This window comes from Enhydra lutris, unplaced genomic scaffold (assembly GCF_002288905.1).
Source record: "Enhydra lutris kenyoni isolate GAN:26980312 unplaced genomic scaffold, ASM228890v2 scaffoldscaffold34, whole genome shotgun sequence".
In the NCBI taxonomy this organism is placed as follows: domain Eukaryota; kingdom Metazoa; phylum Chordata; class Mammalia; order Carnivora; family Mustelidae; genus Enhydra; species Enhydra lutris.
The window spans coordinates 20,672,375-20,679,937 of record NW_019154118.1 but is presented as its reverse complement, the minus strand read 5'-3'; positions in this window follow the sequence as shown (position 1 = coordinate 20,679,937).

Here is a 7,563-nt window from a genome sequence, read left to right as displayed (position 1 = left end):
TGTAGGTGTTTGCAATCTTTAGATAAGCTATCGAGCTGATCTCCCGCTACCTGAAGTAGTCTCAGCTGCTACTTCTCCGCCATCTTGACTCCTCCTGCTTTCTGCTCTTTATATTGCTTTCTCAGTCTTTGGCTTTCCTGTCTGATTATAGAATGATTAGCAACTAACAGTTGCTAATTTCTTACTATGTGCAAGGCCCTGTGCCAGCCACTTCGTAGGCATCAGTCCATTTCACACCACAGCAAACCGGTGAGGGAGGTATTTTTATCCCCATTTTGCAGCTCAGAATGCTCAGGTTTAGGGAGATTAAAGAAACAGCAGAGGCAGAATGAAAATCCTGGTTTGCCTGACTAACCAGAGCCTAAACTCTCAAACACTCTCTTTGCTAACTGCCTCTTCTTATTAACCCATCCCACAGCTTTGTGCCAGGACCTTCTTGTTGAGGTCACTGGTACCCAGCCCCATCAGGCCTGCCATGTCCTTTTGCCTCTGAGTCCTGGCATGAGAGCTGCCGTCCATGCCTTACGCAGCAGCGGCTAGTCTGAGGACGGTCTGTCCTGCTCAGCAGCGTCAGCATCACCAGGTGTGCTCAGGGGTCATGTCTTTCTTCCAAGTGCTTGCAGACCCAGTGAGCAGGGCACAGGGCTCAGACGGAAGTGGTATGTCACTTACAGATCTCTCTGGAAGAAGTCTGTCTATCCCAGCCCTCTCTTGGGCATGATGAGAGAAAAGGTTCTCTAGGCCCCATTTGAGAACCATAAGCTATTATCATCGCACATCTCTGGGCCCGGTTGTCATGGCTTTCCGTCTGCATTCTGTGGGGCCCTGGGGCTCCGACAGAGTCTTGGGACCTGGAAAAGCCCAAGCCTTCCATGGGAGCATCCAGTTCTGCCTTATGTTGGGGTTTATGGAAGGTTTCATCCATTAAAAATGCAAAATTAAGAAGATTAAAAAGAGATGAAAAAGAATTGAATTGAAAAGAAGGAATTCTGTGTTTTCTTTTTTTAAAGGATAAAGAGTGTAAAAGACAACAGGTTTTAAAGTGTGACAAGCCTGAGTTGGCATCTTGATTCTGCAACTTACTAATTAAACAGCATTAAACCTTCATTTTCTCCTTAGTAAATTAGGGACGATCGTGTGTGCATCTCTAGGCTGTAGGGAGAAGTGAGTGAGGTAGTGAGTTTTCATAGCAGAGCACTCCTCACCGAAGGCTCAGGAAATGTTCAGGAAACTCCCACTTTTCTTCCTTGTCTTCTCCTCCTTGACATCCTGTCATCTCAACACAGCAAAAAGGACCAAGGGTTTCAGTGTGTGAAGGATGTTTCTATTGCATCTCTACCTCCCAGCGCTGTAATGTGGGACATCCAGTTCAATAAGCCGGCAACTCCTGGACCACCCAAAACAGCCATCACAGAGCCCTGTCTCGGCTAAGCCCAGCACCTGCCTCTTTGGTGTATTGTTGAGGGCCTCCTGGACTCTTCCTGAAGACAGCTGAGGAAGTGGGTCTGAAGGCTCCCCAGAGCCAGCAGTGGCATACAGAGAAGCAGCCCCATGGAAGATAGGCAGCGGGCTGCGGGCCACAGACCCCCTGGCAGCCAGGGGACTGAATACCCATCTTCTGACATTGAAAAAGGAGTCAGAGCAGCTAGAAGGCAGATGCAGGCATAGATTACAGCTCCGTGAAATTATGATCAGTAGCCTCTGTTTAAGGAGGAAAGAAAGTGTGTAATGCATTTTTGAAAAATGTCTGCCAAAAATGATTAATTTTTTTAAGAAATGCTTTTGGCTCTTGATATGATAGGTTTCAGTTATCTGGCTAGTTTGTGTAAATTCTAACAATGCCCAGATAAATGAGGCGTTACAGCACTGAAACCCAATCCCAGGACTTGTGGGTCTCTTTCAAGTAATGGGGTGAATGGGAACATGATTGTTGATGGATCTCAATCCAAGGGGAAGATGCCAGGCTTCTTGGAGGAGCCCCCCTTTCCCCCCCCCCGCCCCCCGCCATATCAAGACCCAGGGATTGGGACCACCCTCTGGAACCAAGCAAGGGGGAAGGAGGGGAGGGAAGACACCCAAGCTTGAAATGACAGATGATTAGGTCCAGAGCAAAGTGCGATTCATTAGGTTTTATCTATCCTCAGTGAACAGAGATGGAAGAAAGGAGCAAGTGTCAAATTACCCATTTAATTATTTTTTTAAACTCCCGCTTCATAGGTCTTGCACGGTTGCAACACAGCCTGTCATTTATCCACAGGTGTGAAATCCCCACCAAGCAAGAGCTTCAGGACAGGGGTCAAGTCAGGAGAAATGCTGAGGGGGTTCAAGTCCAAATGTGTTCCCAGACTTCCCTGGGGAGCTGGAGGGACAGAAGCTGACATCCCTGACCACAGCACTATCAGGGAGTCTTCCAACTTATGGTGGGGAAACCCACCAGCTTTCTTCTGGGCTCAGTGGGGCAGAGTGGGAGTAGCACTGGCTTCTAGAGTCTCCAGGAATACAAATGTTTGTCCTTTGCTAGGGACAGCTCGTGATACTGGTTCTCCTGCCTTTCCAGCCCCACCCAGTGAGAATCTAATCAGGGCTGCTGAGATGAGGAGCCTGAATGCGGGAACTTAAAAATGTGCTTTCCATTTCAGAGGAGGCTCCCTCTTCTTGAAGCTCTGGTCAGAGAGCCAGCATCAGAGCCTTTCCAGGTCTTCTGGGCTCCCATTCTTACCTGCTTTCTTATTCTCTGCCTGCCTACGCTGAAATCCCTCCAGCTCCAGTCTCTTGCCTGGGGGAACTGGTTGCCATCCCTTGTTCCTGGGCTCTGGACTGTTCATTAGGGATCTTGCTCAGTAATGTCCTGAGGGACCATCATCCTCCTCCCCTTTCCTTCCCCCTCCTTGAATGGGCTTCTGCAGATACTTGATTCCCTTCTGACCATGGATGAGTCATCCTGAGGCACTGGCCTAAGCCCCATGTACCGGCAGGTTCCCCAGACTCCCTGGTGGCCCCTTAACTCACAAGGCAGCTCTCATGTGTCCTCCTACAGACCGAGCGCTCCTGTCTCAGGCCCCTGTCTCAGGCCCTAGCAATCCGGGTCACTCTCAAATAAGTCTGGGCACCTGGACCCATGTCGAACAGCACAGGGTGGGTCAGCGGGCTGGTCAGATAGTGACTTGCCCAGGGTTACAAGGCTAGAGTGAGGGAGACTAGAACTCGGGCCTCTGGCATTGAACCCATTCCCCTTCCCTCACACCAGCAGGCCTTAGCCTCTTTTGTGAGGAGTGTCACAAGTCATGTGTTCCAGAAAGCACCAGCATTTACAAATTGCTTCCTCTATCATAACATTTGGTTTGGGAAGCAGAATAGCAAAATCATTTCAACCAGGTACTTTGGAATCCAACAGAGTCTGAATTCTGGCTCTGCCACTGATTATTTTTGTGATCTCAGACAATTTCCTTTACATCTTTAGCACTCAGTCTACCTGTCCATAAAATGGGATGGTAATAATGTCTACCTTCAAAGCATTGTGCTAAGGATTGAGTGAAACAAGATGTGCCAAGTGCTTAGCACAATGTCTCGCATAGAAGTTCACAGTAAATGTTGGCTACAGTTACTGTTCATGTTCATTTGTGTATTTACACAAAGAAATATATTCAAGAGGCTGCCTATAATCACTCTGCCCTTTCTCCCTTTTATTCCGACAGGCCTTCCTAAAGCAGGGAGAGAATCAGCTGGCTTTGGAGGCTATACAGAAGGAATCGTATGTAACAGCAGCTCATCTTATCTTTTTGTCACATCTACAAGTAAGTTATCATCGCTGAGATGCTAATAATATTTGTGGCGGTTACAAGTTATTATAACGCCTTGTTCCCCCACAAAATAAATAGAAGCCTGGGTGTGTTTATATGTCTTTCCTCCCTCCTTTTGGCTGCATTGAGAGTGTGTCTCGAGCCTGAGCCTCATCTGTCAAGGACGTTGGGACCAACGGAAACTGACAACGGCAGCACCCATGTGATCCCAGGGAACCCCATGTAGGACCTGAGCCTCAAGGCCCTAAAGGCTCAGGGCAGGGGACTCTGCCCAGTGGGCCCGCCTTCGGGCCCTGCTCTCCCCGGGGAAGGTCTAGGGATCCCTCCTGTTTTCTTCTTCCCTGATGAATATGGAGGAGCCTTCACTCAGTGCTGATTGCTGTGGGGCTTTGTTTCTCTCCGCCACTCCCCTGCTCTCTGATCAGATGTCACTCTTTTTATTATTATTATTCCCTCTGTGTTGACAAGTGATTTAAACACTTCACAGGAGAAAAGAAAAAAGAGGGTGGGGGTTGGTGGGGAATCTTTTCTTTGAATCCAGGGTGTTCGTTTTTTTCAGATTAGCAAATAAATGACTATGAGTGTGTAATTAATACTAATAGGTTAATTAGAGACCATTTAGATCTTTCCAGAAAAAAAAAAAAAAAAAACAAGCCAACGACTGTCTCCTTCTGAGGCAGACCAGGAGTATGCAGCGTAAATAACCCTGTGTGGAAGAGCCGGACGCTTACATTTTACTCTGCCAGTCCTTCAGGGCTCCTAGATTTCTGTGAGGACCTGGGAAATGGGAACCAGACATTTCCCTGCAGATTAGAGGAGGACTCTGGAAACAGAGTCAGGGAGGGCTTCCTCCAGGGAGGCAGAACAGCTGCTCAGGACATCAGAGGAGTCAAGAACAGCAGCACCTCTGTGCCCCCCACCCTGTCTCTCTGAACTCAGGCTCTCACTCTGCTTTTTCTGTTGGTCTCTGTCTCTCTCTCTGTACCCTTTTCTGCTCAGCTGTGACTGTCACTCAGCCTGAGTCAGTCTCTCCATCCTCCAGACAATGGGATTTCAGAAAGTGTCTATGCCTTGACAGCCTTCACTGGCAGCAGAGGGGGGGCAGGTGCAGGAGGTGGGGAGCAGCAGGAGGGGGCACAGGCTAGCAGGCAAGTCATGTCCATGCCAGCAGGCTGGCGGTCTCAGGCACGGAGCGCTCTGGTTGGCCTGCCAGTGCACCGTGTCAGAACTTTCAGCTGAGCCCTGGTTTCTGCTCACTGAGCCAAGGATGTGTGGGATGAAGTGACAGGGGCATGTGTGTTTAATCAAACCTCGCAGGGCAGGGCCCAGAGCTAGGTAAGTCAGAGGGGGAACCCGGCCCCCAGACTCAGTCCCTGTTCTTTCTAGTGTAGCATCTCTGGAAGTGAAGGTGGAGTCTGCCCCAGAGCCCTGCTGCCCTCCAGGCCTGTTGAGATGGACAATGGAAAAGCCCTGATATGGTTTCAGTTTGTCTCCCAGAAAGATATGTTGGAGTCCTAACCCGCAGTACCTTGGAATGTGACCTTATTTGGCAATAAAGTCATTGCAGATGTAACTGGTTAAGATGAGGTCACACCGGAGTAGAGTGGGTCCTTAATCCAATATGACTGGTGTCCATAGAAAAAGAGGAGACAGACACAAAGAAGATGACCCCATGACAGTGGAGGGGGAGACTGGTGCGGTGCCTGCTCAGAATGCCTGGGTCTGGGAAGAGCTGCAGGAAGCAAGGAAGGCGCCTCCCCTAGACTTCTGAGGGAGATGCCCCTTCCAGCACCTTAAGTTTGGACGTCTAGCCTCCAGAACTATCGGAGTATACCTTTCTTTTGTTTTAGGCTACCTAGTTCCCAGTGCTTGGTTATAGTAGCTCTAGGAAACATGTACGGCTCTGAGCAGCCACCCCGACTCAGTGACTAGTAAAATCTCAGATGCAGTCTGGGAATGAAATCTCAAATCAAATACCCGGAAGAAAATAAGCATGTCTCAGAGGGATCGAGCAAGCTATTGTAGCATGGAAGGTTCAAGAACCAGACCCCTGCCCTGCCCCAACTCCCAAGATGTCTCACTGTCTACTTGGAAAGTCAGTAGAGAGTCCTTATGTCCTGAGAAGGACCACACGAACCCCAGACAAGATAGAGACTACCTCGGGAGTTTGGAGATAAAGAAACAAGTGTTTTCTTTCATTGTCTTATTGTTAATAACAATAATAAATAATACTTGGCATTTATTGAGCACTTGCCATGTATCAGACATTGTGTTACAAACTCTGTAAGGATGTTTGCATGCATGGCTGCTCTTCAGTAAGCCCTTTGGCTCCTGAGGGCTCACAAAAGTAGATGTCTTTCTTTGCAACAATCCAGCATGTCAAAATTGAGGGAAATGAGTGAGGTGCAGCTACTTTTCAAAGTTTACACAGTGCCCCAGAATTAAAGCTTATAACTCCACTGTTCCCTTGTTGTATATTCACTGACTCACCCTAGCTCCCATTTTCTACAAAGTAGTTTTTGCTATTTTTTTTTTAAGTTGGTGCTACTTTCGTAAGCTTTAAACAAACAGAAAAGCTACCTTGTATAAGAGAAGTTCTGGAAAAACCTAAAAAAGTATCTGGGACGTGAGGCACAGTTGTACCAGCTCAGCTGTTCATATCCTATTAAAAACAAATGGTCTGAGAACTCCCCTCCAGGGAACCCTACTCAGTTGGAGGGGGAAGGGGCAGGTAGCACAGGCAATCCTTGTGAATGAATGGCAAACCCATGTCCCCCACCTTTCTCTGCTTCTATAAGAGCACTGAGCAGAAGAGAGAAGAGGAGGTGGGGAGTGGGAGAAGAAAAGGAAACACTTGCTGGTCATTGCCCACACCTACCACATGCTGAGGCCGTCACCCCACCAGGGCCTGATCAGGGTAGGAACCACTCGGGGAGCAGAGAAAAAACCCACTCTTGTCTGGGGGTGAGCAGAACTAACATTTCTCAGAAATGGAGCAGAAAAGGGAATGGGTATTGATTTTCCAGTTCACAGAATTAAACCTTGCAAAATGACCTCATCCTCTCTCAAAATCACCCCCTTTCCATGGTGGTGACACTTCTTCCTGTAACAGGTCTCCTGTTTCCCAGCTCCCGTAAGACCAAGTCACTTCACCTCTCAGTCAACGTTTTCCTTATCAAAATGTAAACCGTGAAGCAAAAACTGGAGATTGCATCAGGGGTTTGAGGACAAATGTAATAATGTTTATTCGTTAAGATCAAAACTGTAGGGCACCTGGGTGGCTTGTTCGTTAGGCGTCTGGCTTCGGCTCAGGTCATGATCCCGGGTTGTGGGATCTAGTCCTGCATTGGGCTCCCTGCTCATCTAGAAGCCTGCTTCTCCCTCTCCCGCTCCCCCTGCTTGTGTTCCCTCTCTCGTTGTCTCTCTCTGTGTGTCAATTAAATAAATGAAATCTTAAAAAAAAAAAAGATCAAAACTGTATTAAGGAATTATTATAATGTATAAACTGTTAGAAGCCATATGTAAACAATAGTAATGATTATTATCACTGTAGACTTGCAGATATTACTCAGCTGCTGCAAGAGTAAGGAATGTTTCTATTTCTGGGCTGTGAAGGATGGGAGGGCAAGCCACTCATTCTAACTGCCAGTCCTTCCCAATTTGACAGCCCAGCCATAACCTACATTTTCAACTTGCAGAAAAAGGAAAATACAGGTCGAACCCCAGGAGGGAAACCGAAGGAAAAGAGGAGCAAGGAAGTGGC